This window comes from Hydra vulgaris, chromosome 15 (genome assembly GCF_038396675.1).
Source record: "Hydra vulgaris chromosome 15, alternate assembly HydraT2T_AEP".
NCBI classification, from domain to species: domain Eukaryota; kingdom Metazoa; phylum Cnidaria; class Hydrozoa; order Anthoathecata; family Hydridae; genus Hydra; species Hydra vulgaris.
Window position 1 is genome coordinate 54944945 of NC_088934.1, and position 27082 is coordinate 54972026.

At 30.4% G+C, this 27082-nt stretch overlaps 1 long non-coding RNA gene across 1 annotated transcript; it reads left to right on the plus strand.

The window, feature by feature from the left end:
- Positions 1 to 1000: 1000 nt before the first annotated feature.
- On the plus strand, positions 1001 to 27082 carry LOC136092387 (uncharacterized). Its single transcript, XR_010644383.1, has 2 exons — positions 1001 to 1149; positions 26504 to 27082. It is a non-coding gene; the product is annotated as an uncharacterized LOC136092387 (long non-coding RNA).

Genomic DNA, 27082 nt, shown 5'->3' on the forward strand with positions numbered 1-27082 from the left:
TGTTTAGAGCTATTATCTAAAACAAAAGTCGATCTGGTTAATAGCAAATAGGCATGCAAATTTTAGATCCAATAAGAGTAAAAAATTCAAAAATCTAAAAGTTTTTTTTTTAATATTATTGTGCATTTTAGATTAGTTATAAAAAATCTGCAAGGTTACTGGTAATTTACCGATAACCTTTATAGGATATTTTTATCGAACTACCGGTAATAAAAAATTCGGTAATTTTACAATTCCAAATTACGAGCAGTTTTTAAAAACAAGTTTTCGCACTGAAGATTTAATGATGATTTAATAAAAAATCAATTTAACATTATATTTAACTATTTGTGTCCTCTAAGAAGTACTAATGGTCTTATCACAGAGCACCAGGGGCGTGTCTAGGGGATGTCTGCTACGTCGCCGGACATATCCAAAATATGTATATATATATATATATATATATATATATATATATATATATATATATATATATATATATATATATATATATATATATATATATATATATATATATATATATTTGTATATATATATATATATATATATATATATATATATATATATATATATATATATATATATATATATATATATATATATATATATATTTGTATATATATATATATATATATATATATATATATATATATATTTGTATATATATATTTGTATATATATATATATATATATATATATATATATTATATATATATATATATATATTTATATAATTTTTTTTTTTTTTTTCCACAACTTTTGTTGAATAGATATGATGCGTCAGTAGATAATAGCAAACAGAGCGAATAATTATAGCAAACTAAAGCAATAATTAAGCAAACTATACAAGGTTAATTGTTCGAACGGATGGTAAGAAGTTATTAATCCGGTGTTGCGTTAAATAAGTAGCTCGTTAAATAAGTGGACAAACAGTTCTGCGCATGCGTAAAAACGCTGAAACACTCAAAACTAGGATCCTAAAACCCAGCGTTAAATTAGTAACATTGCTTATAAACAAAAAAGATGGCTGACCACGATTACTCTGTTGAAGATGTAAAAAATATCTTTATGATAGAACAATTACGAAATGTATGAGTTGAAAACAGCGTAAATCATTTCTAAAATATGCTAAAAAATTGCAGTTTACTGGTATGTATTAATATATGTATTAATATATGGTATGTATTAATATTAAGAGTAATTTTGTATTTGGACTTGAACATTTTCTTGAAGATTTAGAATTTAATCTGAGATAAAATGTAAACATTGTATACAAATGTAAACATTTGCGTATAATTTTTATACGATTGTAAAAATTGCAGTTATAACTCTGCAAATGACTAATATTCAAATGAATATATACAAAAGTAACCGTTGCATACACATTATGCATACACATGTCACATGTGTTTACCAATGTTTACATGTGTTCTAAACGTTGGCATATAATTTATATACGATTCTAAACATTACATAAATAGTTCAGAAATAGCTCGGCGAAGGTTTATTTAGTGTTTTAGTAAAAAATATGTCTGTTCTTTCCTTGGATATTATAAGTTGTAGAGGACAATCTTATGATGGTGCTGGAGCAATGGCTGGACATAATAAAGGGTTGTCTGCTCGTATTTTAAATTTGAATGAAAAAGCTATTTTTACTCATTGTTACAGCCACAGACTTAATTTAGCTATATGTGTATCATGCAATGTGCAGTCTATCAGGAACCTTTTAGCTCATGTAAAAGAGGTATTATACTTTTTTAATCTTTCTCTAACCAGGCAACAAAAATTAGATGAGCATATTAATAAAATTACTCCAATAGCTTCCAAAAAAAAGTTAAAAGATGTTTGTAGAACACCTTGAATTGATAAAGTATATAGCATGGATACTTTTCAAGAGCTTTTTATACCTGTGGTCTCCTGTCTTGAAGAAATGTCCTTAAATATCAATACAACATTTAATCATACAACATTTACTTCTGCTTATTCTTTACTGAAGTTAATAACAGGTTTTGATTTTATTGTTGCACTTTGTATAACAAGAAATTTTTTTGATAAAACTCATCCAATTACACGGTTGTTGCAGGCAAAAAGTAATGATATTTATAATGGTTTAAATCTTATCCAGGCATTAAAAGATGCTGTGTCTTCTCTTAGAAATAAGTTGATGAACACCATCAAATATGCTATGAATAAGCATTAAAAATTGCATCAAAGATAAATGTTAAAGAAGAAAAGCCTAGAATTTCATTTATTTCAAAAAACAGAGCTAATACTTCTTTTGAATCTGTCTCCAATTATTTTAAATTGGTTATCACTATTCCTTTGTTAGACCATCTGAGTACTGAGTTAAACACAAAGTTTAATGATACAAATTTGAAGTGTTATTAGCACTTGTCTTAGTTCCTTCAAAAATGATTACAGAAGTTCAGTGTTCTAGTGATCCTAATTGGAAAGATCATGTCATATCTTTCAGTGACTTTTATATAACAGACTTACCAAATCCACTTGCTTTATTAGATGAGCTTAAACTGTGGGTAGTATATTCGGTAAATTTTAAAAATGAGCTTTCGTCTAATATTACCGAAACATTAAAAGCAATAAATTTTCCTGGATTTGAAAATATTAAAATTTGTCTTAAGTTACTAGCTATCTTACCCTTACCTTCATGCGAATGTGAGCGAATGTTTCCTTCACTTCGACGTCTAAAAGATTATAAAAGAAGCACAATGGTAGAGGACCGCCTAAATGGTTTAGCTTTAATGAATATTAACACAGAGTTACCTATAGATGTTGAAAAAGTCATTAATAAGTTTGCCATAAATAATCGTAGGTTGTGTTTTAAATAAAATTTTAATAAAAATAAAATAAAATTATTAAAAAAATATAAAACATAAATATAATATATAAAAAATATAAAAACATTATCTTAAAAAAAATAACTCTTTGTTTAACGGCTATTTTCATAGCCACACATCTTTGTAAAAACATTATTTGCCATTGAACAGTACAGTAAGTATAGCCAGCAGTTCATTTACTATTTGGTTTTAAACTTTTTTTTTTGGAGGCGGTCGGAAGTTATCGTTTCGAAAAATAAAGTTCATATTGCGTCAAATGTATTAAAAAAGCCTAATTTCGCAAACAGTAGATAAGGAATAGTGTCGCAAATATCCCAAACCAAGAGTAGTATACGAATCAACCAATAAGTTGACTCCTTGCGTGCTCTCCCTAAATAAGTCGATGCGTGTATTACTTCAAAAAGAATTTTTTTTGCTTCATGTAAGAATAGGTCGTGTGTAATTGTTAAGCGTTGGTGCTGACTGGTTATCATCATTTTCTTCTAAAAATAAATAGTGTGCGAAGCGATGATGCTTGATAATGGTAAGCATCATGTGCGATAAAATATCGGGCGATTGCTAAGCCGTCTTAATGCGTTTGTCAATGAGGAAGGGGGGGGGGGGGGGGGAATGCTGAAATTTAACATTTTTGGGGAGGGGTTAAAATTGCGACTTACCCAAAAAAAATTCCTTTACACGCCCCTGAGCACTTCGGAATAAAAATTAACCAGAAGGTTCAAGCCTCCTTCTTTATAAATGTTGCATATATAGCCAAAGCCTGGTATGAACCACGGACCTCTAGTACTAAAACCAAAATTCTAACCACTACACCACGTCTGAATTCAACACCACACTTGTAAGTGTTTTAAATTATGTGAGGTTAGAGATTGTGTAACAATACTGCTTGTGTATTTAGCCAACTTCCCAGTGACATGAAATTCCAATAGTACTTTTAAAACTGCTACCTTACTCAGCTCGTAACATTTCCAACTTACCGCAAAAGTATCTTTCCTAACCCAATCTCGTACCAAGTTCATTTTTACTTTAATAACTGCATCGTAGTTTATATCCTACACTTTCAGAAAATAAAATTACAATTAAAACTCCAGAATATATAAACAAAATTTGAAGACATTACAGAGAAATATTGACAGACAAATAGAATTGTTAAATACTAATACCGTAATACCGTAAATAGCATAAAAATAATAAGAAATAAAATAAACGAGATTGACAAATTTCTGTAATAATGAGCAGTTTGTTTATTTAAAGATGGACTTTCCCATTTAATTTGGAGTGCTTCTTTAATTTTCAATTTGTATTTGGATCAAAAATTTTAAAACAATTATAGTTAGTCAGATTTTTTCTTTTAACGGATGAAATTAAATGTTTGTAAACATTAGGTTGTTTGTCACTTGTCAGATGCTCATAAATTCTTTTTGTTAAATGTCTGGAGATTTATCCAGTAAAACTGGCAAAAACACAAGAAAATTTGTAAACAATTTGGAATTGAGCAGCTTAGGAAGTGAATATTTTATACACAAACTATTTTGTAATTTGTTGGTTGTGAAAATTAAATTAATTATGACATCTTTACAATTTTATATTAATGATTTTACTAATTATAGATTTAGTAAAATTTGAGTAAAATCCAATTAATGAAAGTTTATTTATGTCCTAATCAAATCCAAGTCATGTGTTGTTGATTTTATATGTTCTATAAATCAAACAACGTAGAATACTAACTTCATAACAATAGGGGAAAAACTAGAAAATTTTTGTAAAAGACCTGCATATGTTTTTTTGTGATAAACTGATGTAAAAAGTGAAACAGACTTATTGATAAAAACATCTAAAAATGCAATTTGATTATCTTGTTCTTTTCATAGTAAATTTTAAGTTTCCGTGTTGTTTATTAAGCTGTTTTGAAAGTTCCTGAGCTTCAAACTCTGAATTAAAAATAGCTATAATATCATCCACATAACGTTTATAAAAAATTGGTAAGGAGGAAGAGCAATTACTGACTCATTTTTGTTCGTAAAACCCAATAAAAACATTAGCTAAAATTGGTGCTAATAGAGAACCCATGACAACGCCATCCAATTGATCCAATTAATATTTCCCGCTAAATAAGAAACGGGAACCGGGTGTTGAGATTTGAAGTAATTTTTTGAACTGAGCTTTAGAAAAATAATTTAAACACGTTTCATCTTTAAACTAAAAATCAGTAGCTATATTTATAGTTTTAATTGTAATTTTATCTTTTGAATCTGTAGTATGTAAACTATGAAACTTGTCAAGATTGAAAAATATCGTGTTTTTCTTTTTTAAAAAACATTTTTCATCGCAATTTTTTGCAAAGCATCGTTACTTCCCAGCGAGCACACCGACGTATTAAGGACGTCCATAAGACGTGTCATTTCTCGTCCATTAGACGTCCTTAGTTGGACTCAAATGAAAGATTTGAAAACGTTTATTCCAGACGTCCTAAAGACGCCTTTTCAAGACGTCCTTGAGACGTTTTCTCAGCCGTCCTACGGACATCTCTGGCTGGTCTTATGTGAAAAACTTAAGAACGTCTTATTCAGTCCTAGAACATCCTAATTTTACCTAGATATTTATTTAAAAGTTATATAAAAATCCAATGATCCACTCATCAACTGATCCACACTGATCCAATGATCCACTCATCCACTCATTCACAATGATCCACACATCCACATCCACTAATATCGATATCGATCAATGATGACTTAATAACTATAATCAACTGTTGTATTTTTTATTTATTTTTAGTAATATTCTCATATTTATAATATACTATTTTTGTAAAATTAATAATTTATTTTTCTAATTTTTTGTAATGTTAATAATTATTTTTAATATATCAAATTACACTTTATTTACTTTGATTCCTCTTTATACCTTCCCTTGCCTAGATTAAGTCAATTCTAAGGTGTGTATTGTATACAATACATAACCTCTAGAAAAGCAATAAAAAACCTCTAAAAAAGCAATAAAAAACAAAAACGTATATATATATATATATATATATATATATATATATATATATATATATATATATATATATATATATATATATATATATATATATATATATATCGTTGGTTGACAAGTAATACTCATTAAGTACAGTTTTATGGGAAATTGACTTTTAGACACTATGATGCCCAAATATTAACAACATATTGCAAGAAAAAGTCAATAAGTGCATAAATCAATCCGAAATAGTAGTATTTTATCTAGAAATATCATTAATTGCTGTTTTGCAAGTTCTTAGGGCAGGTAAAACTAACTAAAACTTGATTATCTCAAGTTAACTGTCACTAGACGATACATCGACCACATTGGTAAAACCACAGATGTCACATTTTTCTCATTTTAAGAAAAATGAAATTTAATGTTTAGTGACATTATATATCTGTTTCTTAATAACTTATTTAATTAAAAGTATATTTTTATGACATTTTATTCCTTACACAATATATAAATGCTGTCTTTTTACTAAATACAAGAGTTATTTATTCACAATATTTTTTTAAAAATAAGACATTCATTTTGGACATCAAATTGAGGGAGCTGCAAACTTTACAAAGTCATAAAACCGATCAACAAGAGGTTATTGACTCAAATTTTAAATTTGTTGATGAATATAAATTAGCTTTAGGATTGACAAAAAAAAATTCAAATTTGACTCGTTTCCCTCCTTTTCGGAGCTGGGGGGGGAGAGGGTAACATTTTGGGGCTTTTGTTGTTCCCAGTCTCCAATCACCGCAATTTTTTGCATAGCATCCTCATTCCCCATATATATGAACATACTTAAATATGGAGTTTTCTTCATGTTTCAAAGTTGCTTAGCTCAAACATCAAAAAAAGTTGTCAACGGCCTTGATATACAACCAGAACTTAATAAGTGCGTGATGGGTAAATTTAAGCCCTCCCCCCCCCTCCTTCTTTTCATAAAAAAAATTCAAATAAAATATTATATAAAAGTTTTTTTTAACTTTATAAAAAATAGCATTGCAACCTTATCTCTTCCCAACCTCATTTATTTACCATAGATGATGTCTGTGTTAAATCACTTTATATCAAGTTTGTATAAACCATACAAAAACCAATTGCGAGCTCAACGTTAATAAAATATGTTTTTATATATATATTTTTTTCAAAAATAAGATAACATAATATCAAATAATATCTTATTTTGTCCACTCAGATGATGTTTAGGTTTAGTAAGTCTTTAAATTTTTAACAAAAAAAGGCTACAGAGCTATGTATGCTTGTTTCAGTTTATCAGGCACTTCAAACTTTAATCTCAACATATGGGATGTAACGCACATAAAATTAAATATTACCAATTTTACATATAATTAAATTTTAACTAGCTTTTAATATTTCAATTTCTTTAAATGAACATGTCTAAAATGAACGAATAACCAAGAAGTTTGGCTTTGAAACACTGCGAGTTTCAAAAATTTTTCTGGTATCATGTTTTATATATAATATTGGGTTGTAATGGTTTTTTGTCAGATCGTCTAGTGTTTCTGCCAGAAACTTTTGATTTGTAATGGCCTCTTTTTTCAGTTAAAAACGTAAGTTTTTCAGTTTTATGAACAAGATAATAAAATCAATCTAAAACATTTCATTTTATATTTTGCCTAGCACATAAATTACACATCAATTTGATGTCTTTTACATTTGATAAAATTTATAATTTAAAATCATGCAGTATAGAACATACAAGATAAGACCATCTGTTTCCAACAGCTGCATCATAGCAATAAAAGTATAATTTTTGAGTTGAAAGTATATTAGTGTTTAAAATATAAAACAGCAGTTGTCTGGAATAGTATACATATTGGTTTCAAACGTTTAAACTTTTTTTGGGGGAAAATCCAAGCAAGTTACTTCATAAATAAAAAGATCAGAATGTTATTGAGTCTACTTTGTTTTATATATAATGTTGTTTACTTCCTCTGACGTATTTTTCCTAAGGATAAAAGTTAGTCATGTGACTTACGTTTTTATTACCATTGTTTTAGTTATAAATAACTTGGACAACTGTGTTTTTTACCCAGTAAACTTTGGACAACAGTGGTTGTTTCAAAAGTGCTCTTTTTTTCAATGACCATAGAACCTTTAAACACACTAATCTAGTCTCATTGAGACCTAATTATTAAATGACCATTTAGAACAAAATATATGTAGTGTTTTCGCCACATAAAATTGGATATTTTATCATTTAACTTGAAAATAAATAGTGTTGCAATAGCTTACTTGAATGATTTTATTGAATTATAATTAAAGTCTTTTTTTAGAATAAATTTATAAATTTTTTTAGAATAAGTTTACTGATTTGGAACAATTAGCGATAAATACAGCTCTTGAAATTTGCTTTTTAATCCTGTGTGATTTTGAATGTCTGTGATTTCCAATTGCAATTTTGGTTTATTGCAAATATCATCATCTAATATAGTGAATGGGTTGATAAAGCTCAAAATATTTATAGTTTTAGCTTTAAACCTGCAAAGCGAGTTTCAAATGATTGTAAAAGTTTCAAAATGGGACCTTTGTACTTTTTGTACAAAGGTCCTTTGTACTCAATATAATTTTTAAGTGTTGGAAATAAAAATTTTCCTGTGATAAACTGTCTTTAAATTTTTTTATTTATTTTTCAACGTTTTCACTTTTAACAAAGCTGCAAGCTGCGTTTGAAATAAATTACTTTAAAACTCATCTTTTGAAACACTTTATCAAAGTTACGCAAAATATTTTTACGCATACTTCTAATGATTATTTAATAAATGAACAAACTTTATTTAAATTATTGAAAATTTAATGATTTTTTTAAAAAAATTGTTTAAACATTTTTTCCAAAAAATTGCAAAAAATTGTTTGAAAATATAACGAAGTCTTTTTAGAATAGTATTTTTTAATTTGTATTTTTATTATATAACTTTTTTTTTCAACATCGTTACTTTCAACAAGGTTGCAAGAAACCTTTATTAGAGTTGGAAGTTACTGAAAGAGAAAAGATAAAGTTTTAAAAGTTAAAGGACTGATGTTCGAGGAAAAAAACTAGACCAATAAGAATTTTTGGACTACTTAGGAGCAGTCACAGTAAAAGGATGAGCCTTAGATGAATGAAGAGTAACACGAGAATGAATTTTAGTAGATTTTAGCGCAGTGCCCATTATATTATTTTTAAAAAAAGAAAGAGAAGCAACATTACAAACTGTAATAATGGTTGGAGGTTGACTGCGAGAGCGGGTTTAACTGTGTTTAAAATACATTGTTGCACCTTGTCTAAAATAAAAAGGGCAACTTTATTCCATACAAGGATGGATTTGAGATATATAGAAAAAAGAATAGAATCTGGATTAAAAAAGTGGCACGATAAAGAGATGCAAAGAGCACGATAATGAGATGCAACATATCAGATGAAATTTTGCAATTGATTTGATATATGGTTTCCAAAAAAGATTTAAAGTAAAAGTTAATCCTAGAAGACGAAGGGTAGATGACTCATCGATTACATTACCGTTCATAAATATAAGTAGATCTAGATTAATTCAATAACGAATAGCTAAAAAAAGTTGAGTTTTATCTGAGTTAAAGTACATCAGCCACTGAGAGCCCCATGCTGTAGCAGATGTATGATCCTTTTCAAGCTCAAATGCTCTCCCCACGCAATCAGAGTTTTCCGTCTCTAAGTCTCCAGCAATCAGCTTTTTATCAAGTATAAGTCAGAATAAGTGGTAGAATTACCAACAAACAATTAGATTTGAGAGTTTCTAGAAGATTGTTGATGTATATTTAAAAAGTTTGTAGGGCCATGGATAGTACCTTGAGGAATCCCTGAAGTTGCAGGATTTGAAGATGAGTGCTGAGGAAAACCTTTATATTAAGACTGGTAAGGAAAGGTTCATTAATCTTAAAGATGTTAGCTGATACACTGTAAAAAAAAAGCTAATGGAGATGACCAGTATGCCAAAACTTTATCAAAAACTTTAGAAAAGTTGTATTAACTTGGCCTTAAAAGCATTTGTTCGGTTAAATGTTTTTAAGGCCAAGTTAATATTATGGCTCTATATTTATTCAGTTTAATGTTCAAAATAAAATGTTTTCACCTTTCAAGTTGGTGTTCAAGACACTAAAGTAATTTTTTATATCCACTAAAAATGCGAGGTTATTGTTTTTAAGAAAGTCACATTCTAATGGTAATTCGTTTTTGTTGTGTTTGCGGCCCTATTGTAACACGGTTTTTATTAAGTTAAAAACATTTTTGAATACGTCACAGCAAGAGAGCGGAAAGATGGCGGTTTTCTAGAACTTATTTGTATATATACAAAGTGCTAATGATAACAAAGAGATTTATTACTAAAACTATTCCTTGTTTTCATTTTCATATACCCGTATACAACGTATTTAACGTTGGCGACGAAGATACATTTATTGCATTACTTAATGGTTTAATTATTGGTGATTTTATTTTATGATGTTAATATGGTTATTATTATGAGTAGTACAAATTGATTAGTGCGTTAACGTGATGGCTTCGCATTTCGGAAAGTTATCAGAATTCAACTCAGATGAGGATTGGGACAATTTTGTCGAGAGACTAGATTTTTTCTTTATTGCTAACGACATTATTAATGAGGAGCAACAAAGAGCTATCCTTTTGAGTTCATGTGGACGTGTGACATATAAGTTGTTCAAGTCTTTGGTAGCACCGGGAAAAACGAGCGATAGATCGTACACTGAGTTATGCAGGTTGATGAGCAACCACAAGAGCCCAACCCCAAATCCAATAGCCGAACGTTTCAAATTCAATTCAAAAAATAGAGACACTAGTGAATCAGTTGCAACATTTATTGCTGATCTCAGAGCTTTGACCACCCATTGTGCTTATGAAAATACACTGGATGAAATGCTACGAGACAGAATAGTGTGTGGGATTAACGACTCTCGAATTCAGAGGAGACTACTAAGTGAAGGTTCTAACCTTTCTTTACAAAAAACATTAGATATTGTACTAACCATGGAAGCAGCAGCAAATCAAGCAGCAATAATTCAATGCCATCAAAACTTTACCAGCCCAGCAGCAATCAATAAATTTGAAATCAAATCAGAAAGGCATTATGAACGTGAATGTTTTTGTTGCGGAGGCAAACATAATCCAGAGACATGTTTTTTCAAAGATCAGGAGTGTTTTTTTTGCCACAACAAGGGACACACTACAAGGAAATGTCGTAAAAAGAAAAGGGTGTCTAAAAGTACAACAACCCAACACAAGATAGACAAGATTAATGGAAATCAAGATGAAGAAGAGCTATATCGCATTCAAAACAAGTCAAGTAAAAGGAAACCAATCACGATTGACGTGGAAATTGAAGGTATTTGTACACAAATGGAACTCGACACTGGAGCATCTGTGTCAGTAATGAGTCTAGAAACATTTACGAACTTGCAAAAGAAAGGACTCACGAGCAAGGAAGCTTATCGAACCAAATCTTTTTTGCGGACATTCACTGGAGAAGTAGTATCACCAGTGAGGGAAGTTAAGCTTTCTGTCAAAATAAATGGGCAGACTAATGTGTTAACTTTAATAATCACTCCAGGTAGAGGACCTTCATTGATTGGCAGAAACTGGTTGAGAAAAATTAAAATTAATTGGGAAAAAAATATTTCATGCAAGCTCAGGAATCCCAAAAAGTCCAAATTCATCAATGATAAATACATTGGTTAAAAAATATTCTACAGTGTTCCAAAATGTGCTGGGACAATTTAAGGATAAAGTGGTGCACATACCTATGCTGTCTAATGTAAAACCTAAGTTTTGCAAAACCGCGACCTATACCATATGCTTTATTAGAAAAAGTAAATACAGAACTCGATAGGTTGATATCTTCGGGCATCTACAGACCAGTAAGTCATTCCCATTGGGCAGCTCCAATCGTTCCAGTCCTAAAAAAAGACGGCACCATTCGATTATGTGGAGACTATAAACAGACTGTAAATCAGGCAGCAATATGCGATTTCAATTACTTCTTGATAAAAGTTCCTGTGAGTTGTTGACAGTCAACACTCATCGAGGTCTATTTGAACCTACACGATTACAGTTTGGGGTGCATTCAGCATCTGGAATTTTTCAACCAGAAATTGAGAAGCTAATTGGCCATTTACCAAAGTTCGAGTTGATGACATTTTAGTGTCAGGCCGGTCGGATGAGGAGCATTTAAAAAACGTTGAAAGGGTTTTACATATTCTAGAAAATGCAGGACTAAAGTTAAAGGAAAATAAATGTGTATTCATGTCACCCGAAGTTGAATATCTAGGTTTTAAATTAACAAAGGATGGGGTAGTACCGCTGGAGGACAAATTTAACGCAATCAGGAATGCTCCTAAACCTAAAGACACTACCCAGGTAAAATCGTTTGTTGGCATGATCAACTATTACCACAGACATTTACCAAACCTAGCAACAATGGTGGAGCCACTCCATAGGCTTCTCAGAAAAGGCATTCCTTGGTTGTGTGGCATGAAAGAACGGATAGCATTTGACAGTGCCAAAGCGGAATTATGTTCGCCTAAATTATTGATACATTACGATCTAAAAAAGGAGGTAATCTTGTTTTGTGACGCATCACCTTATGGAATCGGAGCAGTGCTGGCACACATCACATGAGGGAAGTGAAAGACCGATTACTTACATATTCAGAACGCTATCCATAGCAGAACGAAATTATTCTCAAATTGAGAAAGAAGCATTATCTATTATATTTGCCGTAAAGAAATTGCATCAGTATTTATATGGGAGACATTTTACTCTAGTGACAGATCACAAGACTTTGTTGGGTTTATTGGCAGAGGGAAAGCCTATTCCAGCCATGACCGCTGCAAGGATTCAGCGTTGGGCGTTAACCTTTTCTACTTACAACTATTGTTTGAAATACCGTAGTGGGGCTACACATGGAAATGCAGACTGCATGAGCAGATTGCCAATTAAAAACACCGAATCATCAGTCGCAGAGAATATAATTTTAATGATGGAGCTATCCAGCACACCAGTCTCAGCCAAAGTTGTCAAAATCCATTCAGCACGAGACCCAATCATAAGCCGAGTGTTAGATGGTGTTCTTAGTGGATTGCAGTTTCCCAATGAAACAGGATTTAAACCTTTTGTAGCTAGAAAATATGAGTTAGGAGTCGAAGGAGGAATACTAATGTGGGAAAACCGGTTTGTAATACCCGCATCGTTACAGGAGATGATATTAAAAGAGTTACACAGTGCCCATCCGAGTGTGGTACGCATGAAAGCTTTAGCGAGGAGTTACGTGTGGTAGCCCAATATGGACAAATCGATTGAGGAAACGGTACACCGTTGCCGGTTGTGTGAAATGCATCAAAGAAGCCCTGAAAGTGCGCCAATACACCATTGGGAGTATCCAAGTAAACCCTGGAGTAGAATACACCTTGATTATGCAGGTCCATTTTCAGGACACATGTTTTTAATTGTATGCGATGCTTATTCAAAATGGATTGAGGCAATAGTCATGAAAAATGCCAAATCCAAAAACACCATTGAGCAATTGAGAGGTATATTTGCGGTTCATGGGATTCCCGAAGTAATTGTTAGTGATAATGGAACTTCATTTAGCAGTGCTGTCTTTGCTGAGTTTGTCAAAAGAAATTCAATAAGACATATTTTTACAGCCCCGTATCACCCTTCTTCGAACGGGCATCCCGAACGCACGTTGCAAACATTCAAGAAAGCGATGAAGAAGTTGACCGCTCGACAAGGCAATTCTATCGAAACTACGGTGAATCGATTCTTATTTGCATACCGAATCACCCCTCATTCGACCACTGGAATATCGCCGGCAGAGCTTTTAATGAAAAGAAAATTACGTAGTGCGCTTCAGAGCCTAAAACCGGATCTAAAAAAAGGGGTGGAAGAAAAACAAGAAAGGACAGAAAGGTTCAGGAACAGGAAAACACACTTGAGGCAATTCAGCTGCGGGGACAATGTGATGGTAAAGAATTTCGAATGTGGTCCGAAGTAGATACCGGGACGGATTATAAAACAGAAGGGACCAGTCAATTTTGAAATCTTAACTGACAACGTAGTTGCTCATCGACACATTGATCAAATACGGCTGCGATTTTCCGATTTACTGGAATACGATTCGAATCCCGTAATCACGTTTCCTGAAAGCACTAACTCTCAACCACCACTTCAAAATTCGTTACTAAACCCGTTTTCGCTGCAACAAAGTACGTATAACGCGAAAGAACTTCCATCCACAGAGGAACCGACAGCCAGCAATGCAGTGCAAAGTTACACAGAGGAGGACGGGGCTAGCAAATTTCCTCCTGTGATGGAATCGAGTATTGCACCAGTGGAAGCACGCATGTCAGGGCGACTCCGACAGAAGCCAAAACGGTTTCGGGATGGTGAATAAAAAAAAAACTTATTGGTGGAGGTGTTGATTTTGCGGCCTTATTGTAACACGGTATTTATTAAGTTAAAAACATTTTTGAATACGTCACAGCAAGAGAGCGGAAAAACGTGCTAAAAGTAAGATGGCGGTTTTCTAGAACTTATTTGTATATATACAAAGTGCTAATGATAACAAAGAGTTTTATTACTAAAACTATTCCTAGTTTTCATTTTCATATACCCGTATAGAACGTATTTAACAGTTTTTTGATTCCAAAAAATGTACCACTTCCTTTTTAAAATCAAAAACCCGGTCAATATTTTGCCTTTTGATAACCATCGAATAGAATAAGATAATAAGTGTTCTCCGTATTCATTTGTTTCATTTTCAAAAATTGAACAAAATTCTCATTTATGAAGTGCGCTCTTGTTCTTTTTTTGTTCATACATGTAACAGTAGTATTAACGACATGGTCATATTCCTTATCTTCTGAGCACAGCACTTCTCGGTGAATAATGCAATGGTATTTTCTTTTTTTTTGTAATATTTTCTTTGTAAATATTTTATCAAGAAGAGAAACACATCCACTGTGCCTCCCAACCATTGTAGGTTCGCCATTAGTGCAAATATTATCCAGTTATCCCAGTTCTGATTGTGACCATTAGTGACTTGATTTTCAATTTTTATGTTTTAATGTTTCAAAAATATCAGATTATATTTGGTTTGATAAATAAGAGTTTCTTCAATTTTTCTTAAAACTGTATTCCAGGAAAAGACAATAATTTATGACAATTTCTTTATGCTCGAGTCTCCCGATTGACATCCCTTTACAATTTCCCTATGTGAAAACTTTCTTTTGCGTAATAAGAAGAGAAATTTAGAATATCGATTTTAAATTAGTTATTAGTTACATTTAAAATCGAAGAATTTAAATTAGCTGTAACTAATTAAAAATTAAAATATTAAAAGTTAAGTTGCATTTTAAGTAAGGGAGAGGGGGGCACATTAGGACACTTTTTAAAAAAGATATTACAGCTTTCGTACAGTTCGACGAAAAGTTAAAATTTTTGCTAAAAAAGGTAATTTAGCTATTAATTCTTTAAAAAAAACCTTACTAGAGCTAATTCAAAAATACTGTAGTTGCTTTTTTACCTAAAAAACAAAGCTACTCATTGTCCAAAGCTACCTCACAAGAGGGGAAGATTTAAACATTATTGAGGCAGTTTAGGAAATAAAATAAAAGTACAAGAAATGTTTCGTAAAATTTCTTTTTTTTGGATAAGGAGTAATTACTTAACAGAACAAAATCATCGACAGTAAAAGATTTTCTAAAGATCTTAAAATTTCTAAATATTTTTCTTGTATATTGTACTCAAACAACTAAAATGAAAATCCTAGTATACCTCCTATCACTTTCATAAAATAATATGTTATTATTAAATGCGGACAAACGAAACAAAATGCTAAGAGACTTAATACCAATCCTGAAGAAAGTGTATATAAAAGTGCAATAAAACAATGCTTTTTGAGGATTTATTCTCATCAGATTCTTGCTACATTGAACGTTAGCCAGCTGCAGTGATGTGGTTTTATTTCAGAAGTGTGGAATAATGGAGTTTATTAACTTTCAAGAAAGTTTTCTTGTCTATAAAAATACATGCTTTTACAGAAACAAACAACTATTTATACTGCATTCTTTTTAAGTGTGTGAAAGTTTACAAAAGAAGAGGGGGAACTATTACTCTCATAAAATAATAAAAAAAAACAAAGAGTGTGAATGTAAAACATATAAAGATAAACATGAAAGGTTTTTTGTAGTCCAATTGAAAGAATAAAGTTCATAACATTCAACCAAGTTTGAATGTGGAAAAATCAAATTTGAATGTCATACCAGAACCTCTCAACATGCTTTCTGCATTTTTTGGCATAGAAGGTTTTGTGAGGACTTCTGCGACTGGCACCGACCACTTATTTTGTATATCAGAAAAGTAAAAGATATTAAATCCTACTTTTTTCTTCAACAAATTAACAACCAAAATATTTGCATTTATTTTTTCAACTCTCCAAACAAAAGCTAATGTTGAGTTGTTAACAGATAATGCACATTAGACTAAACAAAAATCGCCAGGATTTAATGTTTCTGTTTTAATTTTTCTGTGTATATAACAGGTTTGTCTTTAAATTTTAGTTATGTTTAATTACTTTAAATTTTAGTTATGTATAATTTTTTTCTTACTTGGAGGTGCTTTTAGGTATTGTTTAATCATCTCAAGAGATACAACTGGTACAGAGGACTGTAAATTTTCAATAAAAAATTGAAACAGCTCATCAATTTTGTTTTTATATAAATTAAGTGACTTACTGTTCAGCATAGCAGCTTCAAAAGAAGCATTTTCTAGAGAATGATCATTAACGTTTGAAGTTTTAAAATTTACGCAGCTTTGTTTACTATTATCATTATTACTAGTTTCAAAAGAGATGTCATTAAGGCTGCTGTTTGTTACCTCTGAACAGGAAAAATGCGCACCATTTTTAAACTTTGTGTAATTTTATTTGAAGATAAGTTTGTTATTAGATGCGCAACTTGTCCTAACGTGCCCCATAAAAATTGTCCAATGCTACCTCAACCCTGATCTAGCCGCCTTCATAAAAAAAAACCCTGTGACACTTATTTGTGAAAATATTTCCAACGACTTATATATTTAACTTGGTTGACAGGTTTGTATTTTTTGAATATTTCACATTGTCAAAACTGCCACTGTCCAAAACTGCCTCCTTCTCCCCTACATAAACAATAAAAGTATTAACGCAACTTTTCGAATTTCTTTTATAAAAACATACTTCGTAAAATAATAGTGTCATAAAAACTCTTTTGTTTAAAAATAATCAGAAAATCAAAGAAAGTTTTAATTACTTTCTTTAATATACAATGACAATGTTTTTTTAAGTTAACTAGTATAATGCCGTTCAACCCTTATCATCAGTGTAATTTAAATTTTAACCGTCATTCTCCTAAATATCCAAATTGTTTAACGGGCATTTAAAAAAGTCTCTGCTGGCATTTTTTGCCCGCAAGCAGTGGTTTGGCCTCCACTGTATTAGCAGTGGTTTGGCCACATACTGTTATAAGTAACAATAGCTTAACAATAGGAAATATTTGCGTCACATAGAAAAACTTTTATATGATTATACATCAAAATGATAACTGTCTCATCTATCCAACTAAATAAAAAAAGTTTATTATGTAAATTATTGTGATTCATATATTTTACTATTTTATTAAAAAATATTCTGTATATTCAATTACCCTTCTATAACTCAATTCATCACCCTTCTATATCTCAATTCAATTACCCTTCTATAACTTAATTCAATTACCCTTCTATAACTCAATTCAACTACCCTTCTATAACTCAATTCAATCACCCTTCTTTATCTCAATTCAATTACCCTTCTATAACTCAATTCAATTACCCTTCTATAACTCAATTCAAATACCCTTCTATAACTTAATTCAACTACCTTTCTATAACTCAATTTAATCACCTTTCTATAACTCAATTCAATCACCCTTCTATAACTCAATTCAATTACCCTTCTATAACTCAATTCAATTACCCTTCTATAATTCAATTCAATTACCCTTCTATAACTCAATTCAATTACCCTTCTATAACTCAATTCAATTACCCTTCTATAACTCAATTCATCACCCTTCTATATCTCAATTCAATTATCCTTCTATAACTTAATTCGATTACCCTTCTATAACTCAATTCAACTACCCTTCTATAACTCAATTCAACTACCCTTCTATAACTCAATTTAATCACCTTTCTATAACTCAATTCATCACCCTTCTATAATTCAATTCAATTACCCTTCTATAACTCAATTCAATCACCCTTCTATAACTCAATTCAATTACCCTTCTATAACTCAATTCAATCGCCCTTCTATAACTCAACTCTTCAACTTTTCCTGTTTTAAATTTAAATAATTATTCTAGAATTTGTAAAAAAATTCAAATAGCGAAAAATATCAAAACAAAGTTGTGAGGCAAAAAAAAGATTTGAGTTCCAACAAAATTGAGAAAATTTCTCAATTTTGTTGGAGAAAAAATATCTTTTGGAAAATACTAAAATCTAATTGTATATTTTAATTAATTATAATTTTATTAATTTATATTATATTAATATTTCATAGCAGCCGTGGCGCAGTGGTAGCGCACTTTCCCTCGGATCAAAAGATCCGTTGTTCAAACGCCACCTCTGGGCAAGTTTTGCGACATCGGTTAAGAAGGAATCATAATCGTCCTATTAAATGCTCATCCACGGTGCTCTGTGATAAGACCGTAGGGACTTCTTGGAACACCTAAATAAAATAAAAAAAAATATTTAAAAAAAAAAAAATTGTAAGGAGTCGCGATTGCTAGTTAGCGATAACGACTCCTTTCAATTTTTTTTTTAATGTTATGTTGTGAATGTTTAAAAATAAAATAAAAAATAAACTTTTGATAATTGACAACGAACAAGACTTCTTCTGAAACTTTTAAATAGGAGTAATCACTCGTTTTATTTACTTTTTATTTACTTTATTTTTGATCATATTTACTTTGATTTTAATCTGTATCTTTACCTTTTTTTGATGTTCATGTTTTATCTCATTCTTATTTATTTTTAAATTCAAAATCCTAATAAATAAAAGTTTAAAAAGTATAAAATTATATATATATAACAAGTATTTTTTATATTTGCATTTATATATGTATTTTATGCATATATTACATTGTGATAATAGTAATACTTTTATTTTTGTTATTTATATTCTTGTTTTGAAGGGGCTTGGCGATAAGACTGAAGTTGTCTTCTTCTTGCCCCATCCGTGTATATGCATTTTGTAAAAGTCTAATTTTGTAAAAAAATTCTTTTTGGTGAAATACATACATAATACATAATACAACGTTAACATTCTCAAATTCAATCTACAAATGATTTATGATATAACCTACAACACAAAGAAAATTCACTTTACTTTACAACGTTCATTAATATATCTAGAAACGTGGCTAGAAACCGGCACTGAGTATATCACATATTGCATTTTTACAAAAACAATAATTTTGAAGTCGAAGTTTTTAAACAAATAAATAAATAAAAAGCTACTATTAAACAAAGCTTGTATATCAATTAAAATATTTTCAAACAAAAGACATTAACTAGATAAAATATTTCCAAAAAGTTAGTGTTTTACGGGTAATAAAATGTTTACTGAAGCTAAAATATAGGTTTATTTTAGTAAAACTAATTTTATATATATATATATATATATATATATATATATATATATATATATATATATATATATATATATATATATATATATATATATATATATATATATATATATATATATATATACATCCATACAAAAAGTGTAAAATTTATTTTTATTGATAAGGCATAAAATAAATTTACTTGGTGATGTGCTCAGCAAATAACTTGCTATGTTATTTGTTTACCAAAGAAATAAATTTTAAATTTAATTCTTTAATAAACTATTTAAAAATTTATAACCATCAAATTTTGTAACAAAGAACCGCTGTTTAAAAAATTAGAAAGTTGTTTAAAACCAAGTTTAAAAACGTTGTTGGGTTTACGCTTTTTCTTCAAACTTAGCATTTAATTAATTAAAAATGACCTGTCTAAAGCCCCAACTAATCGTAGATTACCCAGAACGTCAGCACTTATTTAAAAACCGTGTTGCAAACCGTTGGAATAAATTAGCGCATGATGTAAATTACCTACAGTAAACTCTTTTAAAAGTATTTTTATGATGCTACTTTCGCTGCAACCGAATGTCAATCGTTGACATATGAAAGCCTGGTGTTGCTTTCTTTTATCAGTATTAAACATTCATTTATGGCAGGATAGCTCAGTTGGTTAGAGCGTCAATCGAAAAAGTTAAAACCCGGACTGATGTGCGGTACGAGTTCCAATCCTGCCACCACCAACTCAGCGCTTGAGTAGTACTATGCACGCAAAAATATCGGTCAATAACGGACGCTACTTTGAGTTAGTTTTAATGACTATTTGTTTCTGTCCCATTGCTAAGTCAACTCTCCGGATATTAAAGCATTGTATATAAAATATATTATAAAAATTCAAATTAAAAAAAAAAATTGATTATTGTAATAAATAAAGAAAAAGTTTCTCTTAGTTTTCAGCTACAGTACTACTAGATGGAAGATCTTGCTTTACATGCTTTCGGACACCAAACTCTCAGTTTAGATTTCTGCTATAAAACTAATAGCACCACGATCACGGGAAAATACTGCTGCCCAGAAAAATAAGCTCTATAGAATTTCAAAAAACTTTTGAAACATATGGCTTTTAGAAATTCTATAGAAATTCAATAGAACTTCATTAGAATGTCTATTAATTTCTATAGAACCTGCTATAAAACTTTTTTTTACATTATTATATGTAAAAAAAAAAAAGTTCTATAGGAATTTCTATAAAATTTAACAGAGATTTAATAGAAATTCTATAAAATTTTTATGGGCCATATGTTTCAAAAGTTTATAGAAATTCTATAGAAAATTTTTTCTAGGGGGCTCTAAAGTCATTGCTTTACCTTTGACCAAACATCGACTCGTCATGATCAGATGACTTATCTTATCGATGAAAGAGAATTTTTTGCAAAGCAAATGATAACAAAATCGTAATCAACCTGGATATGCAGTTTTTTTCCCATGAGTTCTCCAAACATAATCATGAATATCTTTAACGTTGAACTTCGTCATTCTATCCAACAAGTTCAATTTGAAATTGTTTAAAAACTGTTTCGTTAAGATTCTTATTCATCTGGTCAAAAGATCAAGAACCGGTAAAACATTAAAGATTCAATTAGAAGACAACAAAAAAAGTAGTCTTCATTTTTTACTTCTTGAAACACTTTAGGCTTTCTCAACCAAATTTACTCAAAGGGTCTATACCTTATTTTCCAATCTACATGCACTCTAATTTGAACTTTTTAATGCAATGCCAGTCCCTGTCGCAGAAGGTGAAGGACCTTTAAGTAAACTAAATTTATTTAAAAAAATAAATGTAGACCTACTATAAAACAAAAGTTTTAAGAACGTATTTCGGACATACATGTTGTAAATGAATTGGGTGCTACTCTGTCGTCAGATAAAATAATAATAAAAATTTTTGCTATTAAAAAAGCAAAAAGGAGTTTTTAATATTAATTTCAAAGGATTTGTGTTATCTAATCCAGATCAGATCCAGATTTTCCTGAAATATGGATGTAAGTTAATAGTACATAATTTTCACTTTTAACTTAATTTAACTTAAAGTTAAAAAGTTTAGAATTTATTTTATTAAGGCGCCAAAATAATTTTTTCCCCCACCTTTGAAATGTCAAGCACCGGGCCTGTTTGTATATGTAGATATATATATATATATATATATATATATATATATATATATATATATATATATATATATATATATATATATATATATATATATATATATATATAAATGATAAAAACTTTCTTATTTCATAAAATCGAAAAAAAAAGTTTAATCATGCGTTTGACAAGCAGTTTAAAGTTTGTTCATAATCAAAAATTTTTACTCAAAATTTTTATAGAAATTTTTTTTTTAATTTTCGTATATATGTCTTCTCTTGAGTAACAATAATTACTTAAGATTTTTGTGACAATTACTTTAGCTTGTTTATAAAAAAAAAATTATTAAAAAATATAGTTTTTTAATTTGATCGAGGTTGATATTTTTTAATTATTGTGTTTTACTTTGAAATTTTTAAGTTTTAAAATTTTATTGGACAAAGTGCTCTGCCAAAAACCACTTAAATAATTAAAAATAAGCAACCAAGTAACCTGATGGCAGTAGCTCAGTAAAAAAATGAAAATTGAAGATTTTCCAAAAATTTTCAAATATAGTTTCATATTGGTTCGTCTTCATATTTTCCATTAGTCAGACGATACATTTTGGGACCCTCTGAAAATAACGAATTTTTACAGTTTTCTTATGCTTTTCTTAGTGAGAACATGTGTTTTTGTATATTTCTAAAAATTCAGGATTTGCTTCTAAGCCATGGAGCGAGTGTTTATATTAAGGTTTCATGGTTACTTTATTAATGAATAACAGGTTTTTAGCTAGAGTATTTATTTGTATTTTATGGTGGCCGAGCAGTAGACCCACTGTTTATGATCAATTTTGCAAGTCGGCCATAATTGGTCGTCCTGCAGAATTTCAATTTTGTTAAAATTCTGCAGGTCAACCAAGTTGCCGATTTGATAAATTCGATTATGGCCGACCATTAGAACACAATTATAAGGACAAACTATTTAGTTATTATAGGATTGTTAAGGATTATACAATATTTAATTATTAAGGATTATACAATTATAAGGACAAACTATATAAATATTATTTATTTTACCTACTTATATTTGTTTTCTTTTCCAGGGACTTGTATCATTGTATATATACATATATATATATATATTATATATATATATATATATATATATATATATATATATATATATATATATATATATATATATATATATATATATATATATATATATATATATATATATATTAGTTGTAGGTTAGGTTTAAATAAGCCTATATATGCTTTATTTACAAAAATGCCGCCAAAGAAACGTGGTACTATACTAAATTATACAGAGAGTTAAATGAAACTAGCTATTAACGCTTGTAGAAATAATGGAATGAAATTTAGAGAAGCTTCCAATCATTTTAATGTACCGAGGTCTACACTAATTGACAAGTACCATAAACAAACACTTGAAGCAAGGAAATTGGGATCTGACCCCTTCTTAGGAAAGTCAAAAGAAACAGAAATTGTCAAGTAAGTTAATATATCATTTAAACTCAACTCTTATACGACACAAAAATTATGAGGGTTTTGTAACTGAATTTTTACTTGCTGCTCAAAATCCTTTCAAAATCACTATTTGATTGATTTGCAATTTTACAGACACAGCCAGGTACTCGGAAGGCCTGTACTTATCTATTTAAGCAAATCCGAGTCCCTGGGCATTGTAGTTTAATAGATTGATTGAGTAAGTCTGAGATGAATTAAATAAATTTTTACCTGTGGGGTAATGATGTACAGTACAACATGAACAATGTTGTTAATTTAATATCTATTATAAAATAAAAATTTGTCTTAATTTACAGCTGGATTAAAAGTCAGTGTAGGAGAGGGACGCCACCAAAAAGGAGTGAAATCTTAAGTACAGCAATGCAGATTGTAAGAAGATTTAATCTAGTAACTCCTTTTATCAATCATAGGCCAGGTAAATCATGGTTCAAAGTAAGTGACAATTTTGTAATATGCAAGCAGTACAGTGTACTAACACATACTGTATTTGCCTATATAATTTGATTATGTGCACTAATTTAGCTAGTGGAAACCCTCACTATGTCATATAGCTGTATTAATTTCTTTTTTTCAGGGTTTTATGAAGAAAAACCGAACACTCTCTATCCGAACCCCTGAACGTATCTCCAAAAGTAGAGCTGAAGTTAAAGAGGAAGATATCAGAAAATGGTTTACTGACTTGCAAGCTGAAATGAAAGAAATAGGCTGCCTGGATATTTTTGATGATCCTACCAGAATTTTTAATTCAGATGAAGCATATTTTCAGTTAGCCCCTGTAACTGACAAGGTCATTGGGTTTTGTGGTTGGAAGAATATCTATGAGGTAGCACCTGGACCTGAAAAATCTAATTTAACTTTTTTAGCAACATTTTCTGCAAATGGGGATATTGTGGCCCCAGACATGATATTTCTGTATGTAAGGACTCCAGTTGATATTGCTTTAACAGTCCCTAAAGGCTGGTGTATTGGATCCTCTGAAAGTGGCTGGATGAAGACCGAAACATTTTTGAATTTATAGCAAATTTTTTTAAGCCTTGGCTAGAAAAAAATAAAATCAAACGCCCAGTGATTTTATTTGTGAATGGGCACAAAACCCATACATCGCTAGAAGTGTCTGAATTCTGCCAAAAAAATCAAATTATTCTTAATCTATTGCCTCCCAATACGACGCATATAATGCAGCATGCAGACGTTGGAGTATTAAAAACTTTGAAAGAACGTTGGAGGCAAGAAATGCACGCTCTACAACAGTCTGACCCAGTCCTTTCTATAACAAAGAAGCATGTCGCTCCTATCTTAGAAAAAGCTCTTAAAAAAATTAAGAAAACTTCCATTATCAATGCCTTCAGGGCATCAGGTCTATATCCTCTAAATGTCGAAGCCCTAAAATTTACTAAAATATTGGATGAAAGATTTACTCATAACTCTGACGATCCTGAACCAAATTTACCTATTGAAAGAAATGATATTGTAGGCGCAGCAGAACGGCGAGTACAGTCGACAAATGAGATAGTTCTATATAAAAATGTAATTGAGGTACTTTCCAAAGGACTACCAAGCGATGTATTATCTCTTTTAAATAATAATGAATACAATGATAGATGTATTCAAAGTACTTGGAACAAAATAATAAAAACAGCAAGGAATACAACATCACAAATCACGATTTCGATAGGTGACGATGAGGAGATGGAAATTGAATCAAAGAATTTGCTTGTCAATCAAGCAGTTGAGTTATTAGACCTTGTTGCGTCATCGCACATTGACTCCCAAACTTTGGAAATAAACGCAGGCAGTGTTGATGAAGATTACCAAAGAAGCTTGAGGGCCATTGAAAATGAAATTAATATTACTTTAGGGCTTGTAAGTTCATAAAAGGATCCTCTGCCATTGCCATCAACAAAAGTTTTGTTGCCTAACACGCAACTGGCCACCAATATAGAACACAATATGCCTTCCACCTCTGCTCCTGCTCATAGTGATTCAGGCCGTTCAAGTGCAAATTTGCAAACAAATAGGTCTCCAGTTTCCCAAGAAATGGAAATGCCTCATGTATCTTTTCCTGGACCAGTAACCTACAGGAAAAGAAAAGCACCACAAGAAAAAGTACACCATAACATGAGTTCAGTCCAATACATTGAGACACTTAAAGTTAAGAAAAAAAAGTCAAGCTACAAAGAATCCCCGAAAGAGGACTGTTACCCAACAAAAAGTTCCAAAAAAAACAGCAAAGAAATGTGTATCAAAAAACAAATAGTTGAGAATTGGGTATGTCACGAATGTGATGCAAGTTGGGCAGCTGAAAAATCAAGATCAATATACAGTAAATAGATCAATTGTGACAAATGTGACAGAAAGTTTTACCTTGATTGTATTACAAATCTTGAACGTACACAAGATATTATTGATAATTATGATGATGAAGATGTAGAATATTCATGTGTTGCATGTGAACTCTCTGAATCTCAACTATAGGCTACATATTCAATATAGTCAAAATAAAGCTTATATTTTATATTATTACAAAAGTTAAATGTTTATTTATTTTGTCAAAGGAATTTATTTATGTTGCCTATTTTTTAATATATCTGCCAAATATTTCATTGAAATATCTAGCTATATATTATTATTCAAACCAAAGTTTTGTGTGTATTAAGTTTTGTGATCCTAGCATAGTTTCAAGTAGGCTACCATGAGAACACCCACAAAATTCGACCCTGTACAATTCCCATGAACTAGCTGGCTGACTTGATGAATTTTTCCGACCGACTTGCAAAATTTTGCTAAATTTCCCGCCGAGAACTAAAATTCTTGCTCTCTCTCTTCTAGGTGTCTTCGGGTACACTCTTTGATAATCAACCAACTAAACCTTTGTTTTGATTGCTAGTTCAAAAGTTCTGCAAGAAGTGAAGGTTTATTCCCTAGGCTACTCTACTTTTTGAAATTTTTCTGAATATTTTTGTTTATTATTCCCTTAAGAGGCCGAGGACTAGTGCCCTTACCCTAAGTCCGATTTTTTCAGTTTTGAGGTTTTGATTTAAATTGGTTAGTTTTCTTAATGCGCAGCTCTCAGCAAAACTGCCATCAGATGGCAGTTTAATATATTTCCGAGGCAATTAGATTTATGTGGTTTTGCATAGAGCTGCACATTAAGAAAACTAACCAATTTAAAACAAAACCTCAAAAATGAAAAAATCAGATTTAGGAGGTTTTGATAGTAAGCCGACGATATATAAGTTTTTCTTTTTTCTTTAGTGCTTACAGTACGTTTAATATTTGGCGTTCAACCTTCTGCAGATATGTTCTTTATGCGAGAAAAAGAACTTTTGAAAATTCATCAATATATTAACGAATTACAAGGTAATAGAAAATCAACTTTAGTATTATACGGAATGTCTGGTGCCGAGAAGACACAACTTACCAGAAAATATTGTGAAATTCATCATGACTTTTATGAACATTTTGTTTGGGTAGATGGAGGATTCGGAAAGTTACATACTTCAATGATAAATATTTATGAACTATTAGGATTCATTGTTCAAGAATCTCAAGGAAATTCTTTAAATATAGAGGTGATTGTTGAGAAAATTCACAGCTATTATAAAAATGAAAAAACTCTGTATGTTTTAGACAATGTCGACGATGAAAGCGTTCGAAATTTTAATTACAACTCAATGGAGAATGTGGTCAAGTAAAGTAAATTAAATATTAATCGATGTTTTTTCTTCTGAAGATGCATTCAAGTACGTAAAAAATAACATAAAAGAAAACACCGACGAAACTATAAAAAACCTAATTAAAGAACTTAGTTATCATCCGTTCGCTATTACTCAA